At 43.8% G+C, this 18,725-nt stretch overlaps 1 pseudogene; it reads left to right on the plus strand.

The window, feature by feature from the left end:
* The first annotated feature begins 1,176 nt into the window (after positions 1-1,176).
* Positions 1,177-18,725, plus strand: part of LOC149228629 (E3 ubiquitin-protein ligase WAV3-like) — a 105,461-nt pseudogene continuing 87,912 nt past the window's right edge.

The following is an 18,725-nucleotide window of genomic DNA, read 5'->3' on the forward strand; positions in this document are numbered from 1 at the left end:
TCTATTAGTATACATTTAGACACATTTTTCAATATTTGTTGTATATCAAATATTCTCTTCATATTTTTTTTTCTCTGTAAAAGCTGATTCTATTAGAAGGAAGGTAAAAATAATTTACAATGAGGCAGAAGCCTCAGCATAGAACCACTAAGTTCCTTTTGGAAAAACATAACTGCCCCAGATTTGGGGAAACTAGTTTGGGATTTCAAAAACCGTGCTAAAGACCGGGAGAACAACAACAAAACCAGAATGAGGACTTGAAAATTCACCATTCTGAAACAGTTGAAAGACCAGATAGAATTTCCTAACCAAAGCATAAGATACAAAACCACAGAAAATAGGACCAGACCATTCAGCATGAGGATTCTGAGGTGGCTAATGGGAGACCACGTGTCATCACATAAGGAAATCCTAGTCTGGAGCCTCCTCGACAACTAGACATGCATTTCCATACCAAACTTCACCTTCTGTTGCCGCATCACCATCAGCCCTGCCAGCTGGAGTACCAGTCGCCAGAGGAATGCTGCTTGAGCTGCCAGCAATGGTATCAGGAGCGTTGCCACCTGGGATCTCCAAAACGGGAGGAGTGCCGCTTGAGCTGCCCACAAAAGCCGACGAAGTAGTGGCACCCCGAGCGCTGCCATCTGGGTGCCGGGTGTAGCCTTCAGAGCCCTCATCAATCTTCTGGTCGACACGCCAGGCGACTCTGCCTTCATCCAGCGGAGGCTGCTTAGGGCCCAAACTAAATTCCATTCTATGAACATTCTGAGTTTGGTCCGCAGAGAGATGTGCAGTAGCATTAAGCTGGTTTTCTTCTTCGGAAAGGATAATGGTGATATTAGCTGAGATGAGTGGCCGATTCATGTTGCTTTGAAACCTGAAATGGTTCGAGTGGAAAGCAGAGTGAGGGAGGTGACAGCTAGGCAGACTGGGAGGGAGCGAGTTGGTCTGAGAAGGAGGCAGAGAGGCAGGAGGCGGAGGTGAAGCCTCATTGTGTTCAACCTGAGAGCGAGCGCTACCCCCACGGTCTCCTCCTCTGCGACTCCACATGCGATGTCGAACCATCACGCTGCGCCAAATGTGAAGCTCTAGAGAATTGAGGGCTTGGGCAGAAATCTGAGAATGAGCAGAGGGAGTCTGGGCAAGGTTTAAAGGGTAGAATTGGGAATGGGAATAATGGAAACCATTGCCAAAGGCAAGACAGCAGAGCAGGCAGCAACGTTTTCCTACCACAGTTCTGTTGCAGGGGATTTCTGCCTGGAGCGAGCAAACACTGAGAAATGGAGGGCAAGCGGAGGTGTTAATGGGCTCCATAATGGATTGATCTGTCTGGAATCCTCGGCAAGAGCGAGCATTAATGTAATTCTGCAAGCTGGCCTGCGTTCGCTTAAGATGAGAATTCATGTACCAAGGCTTGGCCTGGGATGAAGCGCTGGCCACCAGCTGGCTAGGCCGAGTGCCGACATTCCATCGCCCCTGCATTAATGAACAGTAAATTCACCTGCATCCGGGTAATATTCTCTTCATATTATTTTTGGAGGAGTTTTATATTATTTAGTATTTCAATGCAGTCATGTGGTGATACAAATTACATGACAGTGCCATAAAATATTTAATTTTTCAAAGCTGTGTTTGACCAACATGACTTCTCACAATATCAAATATGCATAATCAAATTAAATTTTGCACTTAAAACAACATCTTCTAAACATGGTCTATTAAAACAATAGTGGAGTAGCTAATTAGTATTCTATTTAATATAAACCATTTAAAAACTTAATGAATAAATTATAGACACTTGCAATAATGTTTGAAGTGAGTTTTCCTTAATATTCCTTATTATAAGTGATAGAAATCAAATTTTCTATTTTGTTGCACTCTAATTTATTAAAAAAAAATGCTCATTGAACAACACAACTAGACTTATAAAATGTTTCCTCTTATAAATTTTGAAGTGGTGCCAACATTGCACTAGTATAATAAATCTATACTCAACATAGGAAAAATAGTTAATGTCAATTTAAAATGGTCAATAATAGTAAGAAACACAATATTAATATATTGTTAAATAACTTTATAGGTAAGAATTGTTTTACAAAATCTATTATTCATGAGTCAAATCTAATACATAAATATAAATATTAATGACTATAGGAATATTGTAAGGAATCTAAGTTTTAGATGAATGTTAATATATTATTTTCAATATAATATCTTTAAACACTCCAGGAATAAAAACTAACTACACTTGTAATAAATAGTTTAGTGAATTTTCTCTTTCTCTTGTATTTGAAAATAATCAAATTGTACTACTTTGTTACTATTCTAATTCATGATTGATTTTGATTATTAAAATGATTAGTAGTATATATTGGACACATTATTATGATCATTTGTCATTAAATAACTTTATACTTAATATATATCTTGCATATTAATCTAGTATTCATTAAGTAAGCCTTAATCAACTTAGTTTTTAATACAAAAGTACAAATAATAAATAAAAATAAATTATGATACTACCCTCATTCAACATTTAATTTGATCGTAAAAAAGTATTTTCTCTCATTAACTCTAAAATGGTGCAAATTTCCTACAATATTATGTAATGATGGTGGTGATAATGATGATTATCATCCACTAAGACCAAATATGGTATATAAGAATCCATAAAGATATTACTCACAAATTCTTTAGAATTTTATTGTTATGCTAAAAAAACATTAAAAGTGTTTCAAGATATCAAAATTTTGTCTAGTTAAAAGATCAAGAAGGTTGGTAGTGTCACAAATGTTTTGAAATTTAAATCCAATATGAGTATAAACTCGATGATCTAATAGAGTTTTTTCATCTTCAACCATATTACTAGTGTTTCAAAGGTGATAGACTTTTAAATTGTGCCAACCTTGTCTTAGTAATAATCATAACATAACACATACATGATATCTAGTATATCAGATTATAATTAAATGGGTTAATACTAGTAACATACACAACATTCTTTTCATAAAATAACCTCAAAAAACTTAGCTTTTAATACAAACCATAAAAAATATTAAAAGAGATAACGTAAGGAATCCAAAATTAAGATGTGAAAGATTTGCTTTTGCAAGTTTATATAAATGTGTTCTATATAGTTTATCATGATATTTTTTTCACAAAAAATGGTGAATATCTACATTAAAATTAGTGAACTAACTGATTTTTTAATTCCTCATTTTCCAAAAACTTAATCTAGTTAAAGATCTAAATTCTAGATCCACTGACTACTTCCAAATTTAATGAAATATGTGTTGTAGTGTTGATCACCGCCATTGCTGTGGTAATCACGGTGGCACGTTATTCCTTAACCTCTGGCGAAGTTGAAGGTTGCACCTTTAATTGTAGTTACGCTATCTCAAGGTTCAGCTCTAGCTGAACCCTAGCCATTTCTTCCTTTGCCTCGCGCATCCCTGCTGCTAATTTTTGGACGCGCGCCTCCACTGGTTCTTCTACTTGGATGGCCAACTCTGGGACCATCTAGTAGGCTTCCTCCACCACCTGCACTATTTTTCTGTTCTGCTCCACTACCTCATCACACTACAGGCTCAGCTGTTCAATGTTGATGCACTGCTCGCTCATTACCTGGAGCGCGTGACCCTCCCTGGCTCGTAGTTCTGTAGTGACTCCATCCTAAAAAATATAGTGTCTCCCGAGGGAGTGCATCCACGTTTAATCCTATTCCCTTCAACCCACTGACCATAGGCCTATTGTCCTCATTTTTTGTAACGATTGTGCCATCTAGCAGCACTATTGTGTTAGTCATTTGGACGTGTAGCATTTGCTCGGTTGCAGAGTACCTACTGCAAGGCTGGTTGACACAGTGCCAGCCTGTGGAGTGTGCACCTGTAACTCCTGTATCTACATCCGGAGAGCCCCCAACACCATCTGGTGTTGCTCCTCAAACTGTTGGAGGGCCTTTGTGGTGACATCCCTCACCATCTTGCCAATATCATGGAGATCCCCCTCATTGAGGGTGATCGGGTCGAACAAAGTATTTGAAGCCTTTGACTTCTTTCGCGGCCCTACCTGCTCTCTTGGGCGTGGACGTTTGCGCTGGGTGGACACTATTTGCGGGTCTGTGCCACCTTGTTTTGTGTCGGTCTCTGGCTCAGGAGAAGGCAACTTTTTTCCTTTGCACTCTTCTTCTGCTATCTTCTATTGCTCTTCTACCAACTTCGCAGCGTTGCGCGCCGCCTAGGCCTTAGCCATTGCTTCTTCCTTCCTGCATATTTCTGCCAACTGTGCCATCCACAATTTCGACTTTTCCTTCTTTTGCTACACGATGGAATTCTTTGCTTCCACCACGGAGCCAGCTCAAGCATGCCACTCTGGCGGCCACGACTCAAGGATCACGAATATGACATCATTGGTCGCCAAATAGGGTAACTTGCACCAGGTCTTTACGAGGTCCTTCCATGTCCTGATGTAGACATGGTGGAAATCTACCTTGAACTCCGTGAAGCTCTGTAGACTGTTGTAGACCATGGGTGATAACCACGGCTTGTGATTAATCCCCATTCTAATGTTCATCTCCATATGCACCCAGAATATTTTGTTCTCCCTTATCCTCTTCACATCCTGGGTTGCCCACAGCGAAGCGTACTTCGCTACCTCTGGAAGGTCCTGTGCAATCGTCGAGAACTAGATATCTTTGGGCAATTCCCATGCCACCAGTACTATTGACAACAGAAGCCATGCATAGTGAAAATCTTTTCCCTTCTCCTGTGCCTCGTGGCAGTTCTCACGGAACTCTCCGCATAAATAGTTTGCCCAATTAAACTAGACCCCTTCTACAGATTGTGCTGCTAATGCAACCACCGGCATAGGCACCTCATCTACGCAGTACTTTCACATCACCTTCCCTACCAAAATCTGTGTCACGACCTTGACTGCAAGGTTGTTGATGCTGGAAATGGCGTACCCTCACTTATTCTTCTCCAGTTTAAATTTCTTCTTCATGGCCTCCGCGATGGCCAAATCATCACTCTTTCCCTCTGAGATGTTTGCTGGGTCTTCCCCTTTGCAAGGGAGCCAGGTAATTTTGTGAATCAAATGGTCTGTGATGGGGATGGGCTCCTCCAACCACAAGCACCCATCATGCACCAAGCAAAGCAGCTGCCCGATCACAAAAATAGTCACTGGGGTGTGATGGAAATGTGGCACCCATAGCAGGTTTAACAATCTTGCCTTCTCTACACCTTTTAGCCATTTGCACGGCTCCAACTCTATTATCCTAGCTGACATGTCTTTCTTCTGGTGTATGCACTGCATAGTTGTGAGATGCAATAACTTCTCGTGGTCCACGAGATCCCAATCCTCAAACTTCAGCACAGGCACCCATCCCAAGTGCACTTCTTCAAAAATAATGTCGTCAGGGAGTAGAAGAGTCTGCATAGAGCTCTTGCTCTCATCTATATCCTTGGGCACCTTTTATTTACCCTTTCGTGGAGGAACATATGCAAGTAACCTGGTGGGAGGGTCCACACCTTGGGTTTCAACCTCCATTTCTACATCCTCCTCCTCAACTAGGATTTCTTCAAACTCTTCTTCCTCAACAGCCTCCAAATCGATAGCCTTCCCCTTTTCTTCCATGGTGAGCTTAGTCCTTAGTGGATTTCTAGGTGATAGACGCACTGGTACCATGGCGTGATTATCTTTATTGGGTCTCGGTGTGCATGGTGATTTAGGGATTTCAGCAACTATCCTAGTGCTCTCTGAGGCTTCTACTTCGGTAATCACCTACGTGGCTTCCTCAACAATCATTGCTCCAGTATCCATGGTTTCTTCGTGTGCTACCATAGTGCGGTTCCACAATTCTTTCATGGTCTCTAGCAACTACTTGAGCAATGAATCTGCTTTCAAAAGATCGAACAAATCTCGGTTCATGAATATCTGGGGGCATAACCACTCAATTCTCAAATTGCCAAGTGTTTTTTGCTGGAAAACCCTTTGTAATTTATAGCACCTTTTGAATTTGAATTCGACCATTCCCCCCACATTCAGTGCATTAACGCTCATTTGGCAGAATATTTTCAAGAATCTAGGCCATAAAGTTAGCCTTAAATGCCTGTCGCGCACTCCATTTGGTCTCAAACCAAGCATCACATCGTGAATAGCAACTGTAATGGTCACTTTCCAGCCGACCCACGTAGCAGCGCAACTACCCTCGCGTTGTCGCAGACCCTGTGACACTTCACTACTGCGTGCAGTCCTGACATCGCGTAGTCCCCAGGCAGAGTAGTTTATAATCTCGCAACTCCTTTCATCTATCTGGAGCGCTAAGACTGTGCTTCCTTCGGTTAGTCAGATGGACAAGCCACCTGTGTATGGCTTGAGATGACTACCATTTACTCTTCCTGGGAAAGTTTCTCCATTTAAATTTACTAATTGCACCGTGCCACCATCTGTGATCTCCTTAATAACATATGGTCCCAGCCAATGCATTCTAAGCTTCCCTGGGAATTGATCAAACTTACTATCATACAACAACACCAAATCATTCACCTTGAATGTGCGCAACTTAATATGTCAATTGTGCCATGCCTTTTCACACTACTTCTATACCTGCTGGTGAAATCTAGCCAAAAATCATTCTTCTTCGAGCTCCTCCGACTGTGCAGGCCTCTCTTCCAAGACTTCGTGGTCTATCATACCTGTGGGAACTGCTATTTACAGACTAGGCACATTGTATTCCATAGGCATTATGAATTCCACTCCATCGACAAGCCTAAAAGGTGTCTATCCCATTAGTTTCTCGCATGTCGTCCTATAAGCCCATAATATTGCAGGTACGCATAGGCCCCAATCACTTCGTTGTGCATTGCATACCTTGTTCATCACGTTGCATACCTTGTTGAACGCTTCTGCGCATAGAACCCTTTGCACGATTGTTCTTCTTGCATAATGTCTTCCCAACGTTAGGAGCCATCTGTGAGCTCCCCCCCCCAACACATGCTTATTGACCATGTATTTCAGTGCAGAGTACATGTGCATCTGCATAGGTTTTTTTCCATATGCTTGTGCCCACTTGGCCAAGTGCCTGTGTAGATCATCGCGCCCATTGTACTTGTCTGTCAGTCACACCCTAGGCTTCCCAAATTGTACATGCATCATTCTCCTACATTCGTGCCAGTTGTCAAAGCTTCCTTTGTGCATACCCCACCATCTCATGGGCGTAGCGCACAGTAACCAGTACAAGGCCTAGAAGCATTGCTTTTCCACCACCTTTGTTTCAAATTTATCCAAGAAGGTATCTACCTCACTTAAACCATCATAAGTAGGCAGATCTCTTACTTTTATTGATACGCAGCGCAACGACCTTTTCATCATATTACAATTCACTCTAGTTACCTCATGAAATCGATTCTTCCATTGCTCTATCTCTTCATCAGAAATCGATGTATAGGAGCTCTTGCACTCCCATGAAATTCGCCCATCTGCGGTGGGATTTACCCAGTCTTTCTGTCATGCTGTTATCTTGTAGATGCAATCCAAATAATCATCACTTTCATAGTTGCGCACTGGCTCCGTATAGTGTGATCCTTCAGTAGGGTCTAGGGGTATAATTGCATGTAGTGATTTCTTCTCAAAAATCATCTTGCGCTTCTTCAGATTAATCACCCCGTTCATGTCAGTGGCCCAGTCAATTCCTAAGAGCACAGGGTAGGGATTACCATCATAAACAATCTCTATCACTTCAAATTCTGCCAGCGCGCTCGCTCCCATAATATCCACAGTTATTCCCTGCAATTGCCCCATGGGTATTATTTTCTTCTAGTTCACCATTCACAGTAGAATTGGAGACCACTACAATGTAGGTTTCCCCATTCATTCCCATGTCTTCTTTCGCAGAAAATTTTCATCTGATCCCGAATCCAGGATGACTTGATCCATCTCATATTCTCCAATCTACGCGGTTAGTCTCATTTCTCTTCCCGTCCTTGTCTTATGCTTTTTGATCTTCCGGACTATGTGCGGTTCTCCTGGCACGCATCTGTTGATGAGTTCTTGTAACCCTTTCACTACCTTATTGTCACGCAGTAACTTCATACATGTTTCCAAGAACGTTGTGAGCATAGATGGGTCCATTTTCGACTTTGGTTTATCTTTGCTTCCTAAAGTGGAGGCATCAGGGAAGCTCTTCTTAGCTTCCATGAAGGTTTCCCGAGTGAATTCCAAATCAAACTCCACTTCTTTCACCAGAGCTTTGTGAAACCAAGTACTATATTCTAGCTATTTGCCTTTGTCATATCCCATTGTGATTCCACTTTGGAGCACAATGTTCCCATTCGGATCTTCCTCACGCAACTCAGACCTCATCATATGTAGGTTTTGAGTCAGGGGAGGTTGTAGTGCTCCTTTGTCACGTATCCTAGCTATCAACATAGGAAAATCTTTTATCTCATGATCAAACAAGGTACAATACAAACATGATGGGCACGTTGGATTCATGCAATTGCTGGCATAATGTACTGGCCCTCCGCAATTGTAGCATATCAACTGTTCGTGACCTCTTCCAGGTCCTGCTCCGCCTCGGCCTCGTCCGCGCCCCTAAAATCCTATTCGTGCCATTCTTGCATTTTGGTCAAGGGGCTGCATTTTGACCTAAACTCTATAGGTTTGAGTTTATCCATCATCAACTCATAGCTTCTACAAGTGCACTCATCGTGTCCCACCGACCTACAAAAGTTGCAGAACAACAGTTCTGAATTTTTCTTATACTTCTGTAATAAGTGGCAGTTATCCATGGCATGTTTTCTAGCTATTTGGCAAATCGTGCACCACAAAGTAGGCATCGCGCTAGGTCCTACTCATGCTTCTAGCCTTAAGGGCATCAATCCTCCTCTTGCAGGGTAATTTGTGAAAACTGGGTAGTGGTCCCTGTCATGACCCCGACCCTTGTATTTTATGCACCATACCTCTTCACGCACTTCTGGTCGAGCTGTCCTCTCCTGTTTCAAACTCTTCATCTCAAGGCATAAATTCTTCAGCTGTGAATGGATCTACTAAACTCCTAAGTTAGGATCCGGCATCGGGGTCTCATATAGTCTCATGGCAATCTCCAGGGCTTTTGCCTGAGTCGTTATATTTTGCTATGATAGTGTACTCCTTAAATGTGGCATTAATGAAGCTACAAACCACTCGCAATGTTGTCCATCCATCAGATTGATATTAGCTTCATGAATCATACATTTCAACCTCTGATCCAGCTCCTAAGGAGTCTTGCTTGGTAGCATCATGATCTCTTTGAATCCAATGATCGACTGTGCTTCATATTTCGACCTGATAAATTCTTTATTTAGCATTGTTTGGATATCCGTGATTCCCACATTTGGATTATCATTGGAGTACTTAATATACCAGGTCAGTGTGCGATCCTGTAGAGTGCTAACTAGTGTCGCTTTCTTTATATTGTCATCTGTAACTCCTTGCGCTTCCCATATAGCCCTTACAACAAACTAGAATTGGTCTGGATCCTCATTTCCTAAGCCTTTGAACACAGGAAACTTCACTGTTCTTGCCATATTGAATCGTGGCGATGGTGGAGGTGGTATGGATGAATATGGAGGTGATGGCAGTGAAGCTAGCGGTGGTGTGGGTGGAGGTGGTATTCGTGGAATTCTTTGCCTTATCAGATGACTGGAACTTCACGGAGAGACCTTAGCAAGCTCTTCCTCATCTCCTTGCGGAGGTGTAATGAAGGGGCTATTTTCTGGACCCTTATTTCCTTCATTCTTGTAAACCTTTCCACTTCATGTAGCCCCGAACATCAAGGTAATTGCATAACCCTTTTTTCTCACAATAGCGTTGTAATCCAAGTATTAAAGACTTTACATACTTACCTCGTGGTCCTTTGAGAAAGCATCGCTCTGCCTCACTGTAGCTGACTGAGGTATCAACCACAAACTTAGTAACAAATCCTCCTATAATACGATTGAGCTAATGATCAACATCGCTCATGATCTTATCCTCCAATGCTTCCAACCTTCACACTAACTCTGGGGTCCACACAATAGGACCGTCAAGTTTCCACCTTCCTTGGCTATATGCTAGCTTCACAATCCACTTGTATAGCTTAATAGGAAAGGATGCAAAGAAGATTTCTTGGACCTTCGTATATAGGTAGTTGTCTAACCACTCTTCTTTTGATAGCTGTGGGTTTCTGTTATCCTGTGCCGCGAACTCGTGAATTCTTTTGTCCAACCAGCCTTCAATTTCTTTCTTAGTTGGATTCTAATGATACGACATTAGACATCTCTATGTAGATTCTAGTCCCAACAATGGAACCATTTGTTGGCTTATGGGGGCCTAAAAAAGGTTTGAAGTTATTTAGCCAAACAAATCCCTACACTACTAGCCCTTTCGGCATTAGCCCATGGAGCGGAGAATGAAGTCTCACCCAAAGCAGTATGGGGGGATGATGGAACCAAGTTTCTGAACCCTTGAGATGTCTGTGATGTCGATTTAGTCCAACTAGATCTGCCTTCGTACAGGTCTGTTCGTGCACCATTCTAACCTTCAATACCTTTGCGAAGTGTCATAATTGTCTTTTGCGCAACCTGCTAGCTCAGTGGGGTCTGACCTAGGTTCAAAGGTGATTTAGCCAAGAAAATCCAGTACTACTGGCCCTTTCGGCAACAGTCCACAGAGCTCAGACTGAGGTCTCACCCGAAGTAGTATGGGAGGGTGCTAGAACTAGGTTTCTGCACCCTAGGGATGTCTGATGGGATTTTGGAGGTCTGCGGTCTGACCTGTTGCTATGTGCACTCGTGATCCCTTCATGACCTATGGTGCAGCTTCTGCACAACACTAATCAGGGTGTGACCCGTATAATACCGAGGATCCTTGTTAATTAACCGATTACTTAACTTGTGTGTGTAATATCTATGGTTATTACAACACATTCATCAATCATAATAGTGCGCATAATACATAAACAAATACAATCATAAAGAAGATAATGGATAGCAAATACACTTGAATATGAATCAACTTCTCTTTTATTACTCTTCAATCTTGCTGACAACCTCGACACCGCCTTGGGCACTCAACTTCAGGGGTCCGTGCACTCAGCTGCAGACTCTACTAGGCCTCTATGAACTCAGCTGTAGAGCCTCTTCCTACTACTACACCCCAAGATACTTAGAACTCTACTCTAAGCTTGAACCATTCCTTCACTATTCATCTATTCATATTTTCTTAACTCCCTTTACAACTTAGAGCCTTTCTTTATTTATACAATCCCATGGTCCGAGGACCATGGGTAGGCTGAATTTACACTATTTTACAATACAATGCTTAGGGCAGACAACTCTATGACTCAATTATACACTTCGCGCTCTGTGCCTGCAGTTTGTGGAGTGTTACAACATTTCTTACCAAAACTTGGGCTTTGAGCCCCAAAAACCTACTGTGGGGGGATTCCATGCCCAATAGGCCCCCAACACAATCATCGTGACTCATCCTGAGTCTCTCTGCTGGTGCAGCGATCTTGGCATAGAGCGCCTCCAATTGTTCCTTCACTTCTCGGAGGTCTGTGGTGCACTGATCAGCAGTCTGTTGGATCTGCTCCACCTTCTCGATCGAGGTCTCGCTGTTAGGGGAAACTCCCTATCTTAAGGCATGCATCGCCTTCATCTGTGCGAGCTTTCCTTCGATGTCTACAGTGATGAGGAAGGCCTCATCAATCCAAGGCTAGACATGTGCATTAAGGACTGCCTCTTTCTGCCGTGTGGCATCCACCTGTTCCTTCAAGGCCTTTGCTTCCTATAGCTTCGTAAGCCACTGGGTTAGGACAACTGTCTGTGTCGTATTGTGCACAATGTCATACTGCACCTGAAGCTCACGCGCTTTCGTTTCTAGGCGCTAAATGTTGGGTTCCTCCTATAATGAAGTGAGGACCACGAAGGAATCCTCCAACATAGTGCAGTTCTGTACTACCTGTCCTATTTCTTCCAGCCCTTTTTAATAGCGCCAACGTGATTGTCCCCTGACTTTCGGGGGTGTAGAGGACTGCAACTTTAATTGTAGTTCGGAAATATAAAGGTGAGGTCCAGTTGTACCCTCATTGTTTCCTCCTTTGCTTCATGGAATCCACTAGATAATTTGTGGATTCACACTCCAACTGGTAGGTCTATCGTGATTTCTAGCTCTAGAATGCTGCGGCATGCTTCCTCTACAATTTTCTCCAGCTACTACTTCTGTGCAAGCACTTCATCGAGCTGGAGACTAAGTTTCTCAATGTTGATTCTCTGTTCGCTGAGTATCTAAACTGTGTGTCCTTCCCTCGCACAGAGTTATGTTGTTGCTCTATCCTGTAGCTGATATAATATATCTCGCGGAAGGGCAGCCAAGTTGAGGCCCAGTCCCTTGCTCTTGCCCACCGCTGCTCTGTCCTCCTTGCTTTCTACTGTTAGTGCTCCGTCCGGAATCATTATGGTGTTGGTCATTTTGCACGCATCAGCTTCTCCGCTACTGATGTACCTGTGGCTCCATAGGTGGCTGTTGCTTCTTCCTGTGGGGGCTGCACCTGAATTTCCTACAGCTACGCCCTTAGGGCCCCCAACACATTCTTTTTCTCCATCATCGCTTCTTGGAGTGCTTCCCGAGTGACCTTGTGAACTGTATCTCCAATGTCATAGAGGTCACCCTCTATCAATGTAATTGGCTCAATCTCCAGTTTGAAAGCCTTGGCCTTTTTTCATGGACTTGACTACTCCGCAATGTGTGGCCGTTTCAGTTGGGTGGACATCATGCTCGGGTTTGCACCTTCTGCTGTATCTGGTCACTGTCTTATAGACACATCCTGGCCTCTTTCTTCCTGTGTTGCAGTGGCCCCTGTTGCTTGTGCTACTGCTTCTCTTTCGGCGGCCTTGGCCTGTTTTGCAGCTGCCTTTGTTTCTTTGCAGGCGACCCTTACCTCCGCAACCGCTTGTTCGTTACAACTTTGCCGGGCCAACTTTGTGACGTGCAACTTGGTTGCATCCTTCTGCTACTGTGCTATTGTTTTATCCCTTTCTGCCAGATCCGGGGCACACCATTCAATAGGCCATGACTCAAGCACAAAGAAGATAATGTTGTCAGTTGTGATGAAAGGAAGCTTGTTCCAGGTCTGTGTCAGATACTTATGCACCTTGATATACACATTGTGCATATCCACCTTGAAGTTTGCAAAGATCTGCAGACTACTGTACACTGTGGGGGATAGGTGTGGCCTTCTGTTAATCCACATCTGGATGCTCGCCTCCATGAGCACCCAGAAGATCTTAGTCTTGCGGATCTACGTGGCGTCTTTCATAGCCCAAAGAGACGCATATTTTGCTACCTCTGGCAAGTCCTGTTTAAGAGGAGGTAATTGACTGTCCTCAGGAAGTTCCCCTATCACAAATAGGATAGATAAGAGCAACCACACGTAGCGGAAGGTCTTGCCCTACTCCTGAGCTTGCTTACAGTTGGTTAGAAATTCTTCACAGAGGAATTCAACCCAGTTGAATTGGACCCCCTCCACGCATTGCTCTGCCAGCATGACGACCGACGTTGGTACCTCGTTGCCGTGACATTTTCTCATCACCTTCCTGGATAGCAGTTGGGTGGCTACACACACCCCTTTGTCTTGAATGTTATTGATTACGTAACCTCTCTGCTTCTTTTCCAATTCATACTTCTTCTTCATGGCTTCTGTGAGCGCCAAATCTCTGCTTTTGCTAGCTATTTTCGTGGGGTCCCTTCCCTTACAGCGAAGCCGAGAAATCCTGTGAATAAGCTCCACCGTGATGGGAATAGGCTCCTCCAGCCACAACTATCCATTGTGCACTCGCCAAAGTAGCTTCCTGATGACAAATATCATGATCGGTGCATGGTGAAAGTGTGGAATCCATAGTAGGTGGAGTAGCTCGGCCTTCTCCACACTGCACAGCCATTTCCGTGGCTCTAGCGCTGTAACTGACCCCTCCTTGCTCTGTTTCATGAGGTTTCTAGTCTCCAAATGTGGGAAATTTTCACTGTCCGCGAGGTCCTAGCCTTTAAATTTCATCGTGGGCACACGGCCTAGGACCGAGCCTTCAAACAGAATTCCATCTAGGAGGAGCGTGGTTTGGAGTGCGCTCTTAGTAGCATCCAAGTCCTTGGATACTTTAGCTTTCCCTTTCTACAAAGGGACATACCTAGACAATTTTGCTACAGCGCACACTGGCTGGATGTCTTCTTCCATTTCTTCATCCACCTCTATCTCCTCTACGAAAGCTTGGAGGTCCTCCTCCTTATCATCTGTCTCAAGGTTGACAGCCTTGCCTTTCTATTCCATGGAAAGTTTACTGAACTGTAGAATTCGCGGGGACATGTGGATTGGTCCCGCTGCTTGTGTATCCTACTTAGGCCTCAGCATCCGGTACGATTTCGGAATTTCCAGCGCATCCCCCACCTACACCGTAGGGCTCTACGTGGTTTCCTCGGCGGTACTCTCTAAAAAACCCACACCTCTCCTAGTAGTTGTAATCTTCTCCAATCTGTCTGTTGTTGCTCACAAACTTGGGGGCTCAAATACTGCTTGGCGCTCAACACTCTCTGTTCTTCGTAATAGCTCAAATCTTAAATGACCAAGTGTTGTCTCATGGATAACTTGGGGGGTTTTATAGTGTCTTTTGAATTTTAATTTGACCGTTTTCCCCATTTCTGAGTCATTAATTCATCCTTGGCGACAGATCCTGCCAAATCCAACCCTTAATTCGTGCCTTAATTGCCTGTCGCTCGCTCCATTTTTCCTTAAATTGGACATCTCATCATGAACAGTGACGTCAATAGTTACTTCCTAGTTAATCCATGTGATAGCATAGCCCCCCGTGCACGGGTGCGGACCTTGTACCATGCTAATTCTGCGCACAGCTCCCTCACCGCACAGTTCCCAAACATACTCATTTAGAGTCTCGTGCTCTCTCTCAATTGTCTGGAGCACTGATACTGTGCTCCCTACGACTAGTCAAGTGGTCACACCATCTGTGCGAGTCTCCAATTTTCCTTCCAGTCTAGTCCGTGGACACTCCTCAATTGCTCTCGTGATGGCTGGTGCAACGCGTTCTACCCCATGTGGTGCGCTCCCCTTGTTACTACATTTGGTAAGGTGCGGTCTCAGCCATGGTAGCAGAGTCATGAATTCTCGGTGACAATCATCTAACACAGTGGTATGATCATCTGTATCTCACCTTATCATCCTTGGTTTATGAACGAGACATGCTTGCGTGACCCCTTTCTCTAGTCTTTTGATCTCAGCATCCATCATCATGCTTTTCTTCCTCAATCGTACCCGATCTTCTTCGAGTTCGTGAAGTCTAAGGTTCCCTCATTGAATGGCTTCCTAAATCCTTATATGGTCGTCCTTGTGTAGCTGTGTGATTTCTTCGTCCTTGTCGTCATGCGCTGTCATCACTGCGGGGGTTATTATGTGTAGATCCCTTTTGGTGTTCGCTTCAAAAACCTTGGATTCTACTCTATTTCACACTTTTGGAATCACTTCTGCACTCAGGTTTTTTCGTATGGTCCTATAGGCTCACCGAATTGCTGGTACACGCAGGTCCCAGTTAGTTCATTTCACCTGGTAAACCTTGTTCAGTACTCTACACACCCTATGGAATGCTTCGTCATGGAGAATTGGTAATGTGTGTCACCTTTCCTGCTGTTGTGGTTTGTTCTGATGCTCTAGGCTGGGGTTGGCGTGCGCTTGTGCGGACTGTACAACATATGTTTGTACCCATCAGGAAAGGTGGGCATGCAAGTCGTTTCGCCCCATGTGATTGGCTTTCATTCGAAGCTGGGGTTTTCAAAAACGTAGGTGCATCATCCTTCTGCATCCATGCCAATATTCAAAATTTCCTTGATGCGTACCCCACCATCGTGCGGGTGTTGTGCATAGTGCCCACTTTAGCGCATCGAACCGTTGTTGCTCTAGTACTGTACTTTCAAACTTGCTCAGAAATTTATCCACCTCTGGCAATCCATCATATGTTGGAAACTCCCTTGCCTCTATTGTTACAAAACATAATGACCTGATCATCATGTTGCAGTTCAGTGTTGTTACTTCGTGCAGCCGATTCTGCCATCGCTTTATCTCTTTGTCAGAATCCAAAGTGAAGGAGCTTTTTTACTCCCACGAAATTCTTCCATCTACCGTTGGATTCACCCAATCTTCTCCTTGTGTAGTTATCTTGTAGATACAGTCGAGATCATCATCACTATCATCATCGCACACTGATTTAGTGTATCGCGCTCCTTCGGCTCTATCCAACGGTACTACTATGCGTAGTGACTTTTTCTCAAAGATCATTTTGCGCTTCTTCAAATTTATGACTTCGTTCATATCGGTAGCCTAGTCTATTCCTAGTAGCATGGGATAGGGATTTCTCTCATCGACAATCTCTATCACTTCAAAATCCTCCTGCATGTTTGTGCCTTCAATATCAACTGTCACCCTTTGCAATCTTCCCATGGGAAAAATCTTCTGTTGGTTCACCATTCGTAACTGAATAGGGGACCACTACAATGTGGGTCTGCCCATGCGTTCCCATGTTTTCTTTGGTAGTACATTCGCGTCAGAACCCAGGTCCAAGATTGCCTGATCCATTTCGTACTCGCCTATTTTCGCAGTCAACCTCATCTCCCTTCCTGTGCGCAATGCATGCTTTCCTAGTTTTCGGACCACGCGGTGCTCTCCTGACCCCGCGCACCTAGTGATAAGTTCCTGTAGTCCTTTGACTACCTTGTTGTCATGCAATAGTTTCATGCATGTCTCCAGAAAGGTACTGATCATTGAAGGATCCATCCCTGGTTCTAGTTGATCCTTACTACCTGAAGGGGCGGCCTCCGTGAAGCTCTTCTTAGCTTCCATGAATGTCTCCTTTGCGCGTTCTAAATCAAACTCGGGCTCCTTTGTAGGAGCCTTATGAACCTACGAACTTTCTATTGGCTGCTTCCCTTTATCATCTCCCATTGTCACACCGCTCCTGAGCATCATGTTTACATTTGGGTCTTCTTTGTGCGATTCAAACCTCATCATTTGTAAATTCTGGGTTGGAGGGGGATAGAGTACCCCTTTTTCACGCATCTTCGCTATCAGCTATGGACAATATTCTGCCTCATGATCAAACTGATTACAATACCAACATGATATCCTAGTCAAGTTCATACAATCACGGGTATAATGCCTTGGCCCTCTGCAATTGTAACAGATTATTTGTCTACGATCCCTTCCCGGTCCCGTTCCTCCTCGACCTCGACCGTGCCCCTGAAACCCAACGCGTGCCATCATTGCATTTGGGTTGAGGGCTCACGTTTCAGCCTACACCCTGTAGGCAAGAGTCCAATCCATCATTAGTTCATAACTTCAGCAGGTGTGTTCATCATGGCCTACCTACCTATAGAAATTACAAAACAACTGTTGGGACATTTGCGTGTACTTCTGCAACAAATGGCAATTATCAGTGGTATGTTTTCCTCCTATCTGGCAGATTACTCACCATAATGCAGACACCGCGATCGGCCCCGTCTGTGCCTCCAGTCTTAATGGCATTGGCCCTCCTCCTATCAAGTAGTTCATGAACACTGGACAATGATCTTTGTCATGGCCTTGGCCTTTGTAATTTATGCACCATACTTCCTCGTGCGCCTCTGGTCGAGGTGCCCTATCCTATTTCAAAATCTGCATTTCTAGACATAGATTCTGTAGCTGTACATGGATCTGTTGGACTCCCAATCTAGGGTCTTGTATAGGAGTCTCATGCAACCTAATTGCCATCTGCAATGCTTCAGCTTAGGTGGAAAGTTTTTGCTGTGACAACGCCATCCTTAAGTGTGGCATAAGTGAGGCCACAAACCATGCGTGATGTTGTGCATTCGTTAACATCATATTTGTTATAGACATATTTGGGAACTGCAACCCCAATCACATATGTCCATAAACCAAGGGCTTCTAAGTACCTAAAAGTGTTGCTTCATACCCTAAAGGAGCAAGGTCAGCTGATTACATCATCTCCCAGAAGTTCTCCATGAAAAGCTACTCAGAACTGGTCAAAGCAGGACCATACAGACTGCCCAGTGCTAAAGGTATGATGCATCTCACCTGCCACATGCGATGCATACTGGAAAGCCCTTCTATAGGGTGCAATGAGTGAGAGCAGACAAATGGCACAAGCAGTTTGCTAGGTGGAAACCCAGAGAATCTTCTAGAAACTGCTCATTTGACACTTGCCTCTCTGAGTTTGCCCAGGGATGAGTAAGGGATCTAAAATCTCCATGTGGAACTAGGAACTATTAGAGAGATGACACTAATCAAAATCCCAGAAGCTGACTCACCCCCATGCAAATATCTATAAATGGATCTCACATCGAAGAGATCCAGAGGTTGGAATTTGGTAATTTGCAAAGAGGTGCTGCTGGTTTCTCATTGAAGACATTGTTGGGTGATCTTGCTTTGTGTGAGGTGAAGAAGGCTTTCAAGTTGGGAGGATGGCACTGGGTCAGACCAAGTGGTTGTAATCCTCTCTTCTATGAATTTTACTAATAAAGCTATTTGAGTTTTCCCCCATATTCTTGTGTATCTCTGAATACTGTGTTTGTTATATGCATTTGTATGGTCAATATATATATGATCCTATATTGTTTACAGTGAAAGATCTCTATGCTTTGATGGTATTATG

Source organism: Pinus tabuliformis, chromosome J (assembly GCF_031772625.1).
Source record: "Pinus tabuliformis cultivar Carrire ecotype Pingquan chromosome J, CPIR1, whole genome shotgun sequence".
Classification (NCBI taxonomy): Eukaryota; Viridiplantae; Streptophyta; class Pinopsida; order Pinales; family Pinaceae; genus Pinus; species Pinus tabuliformis.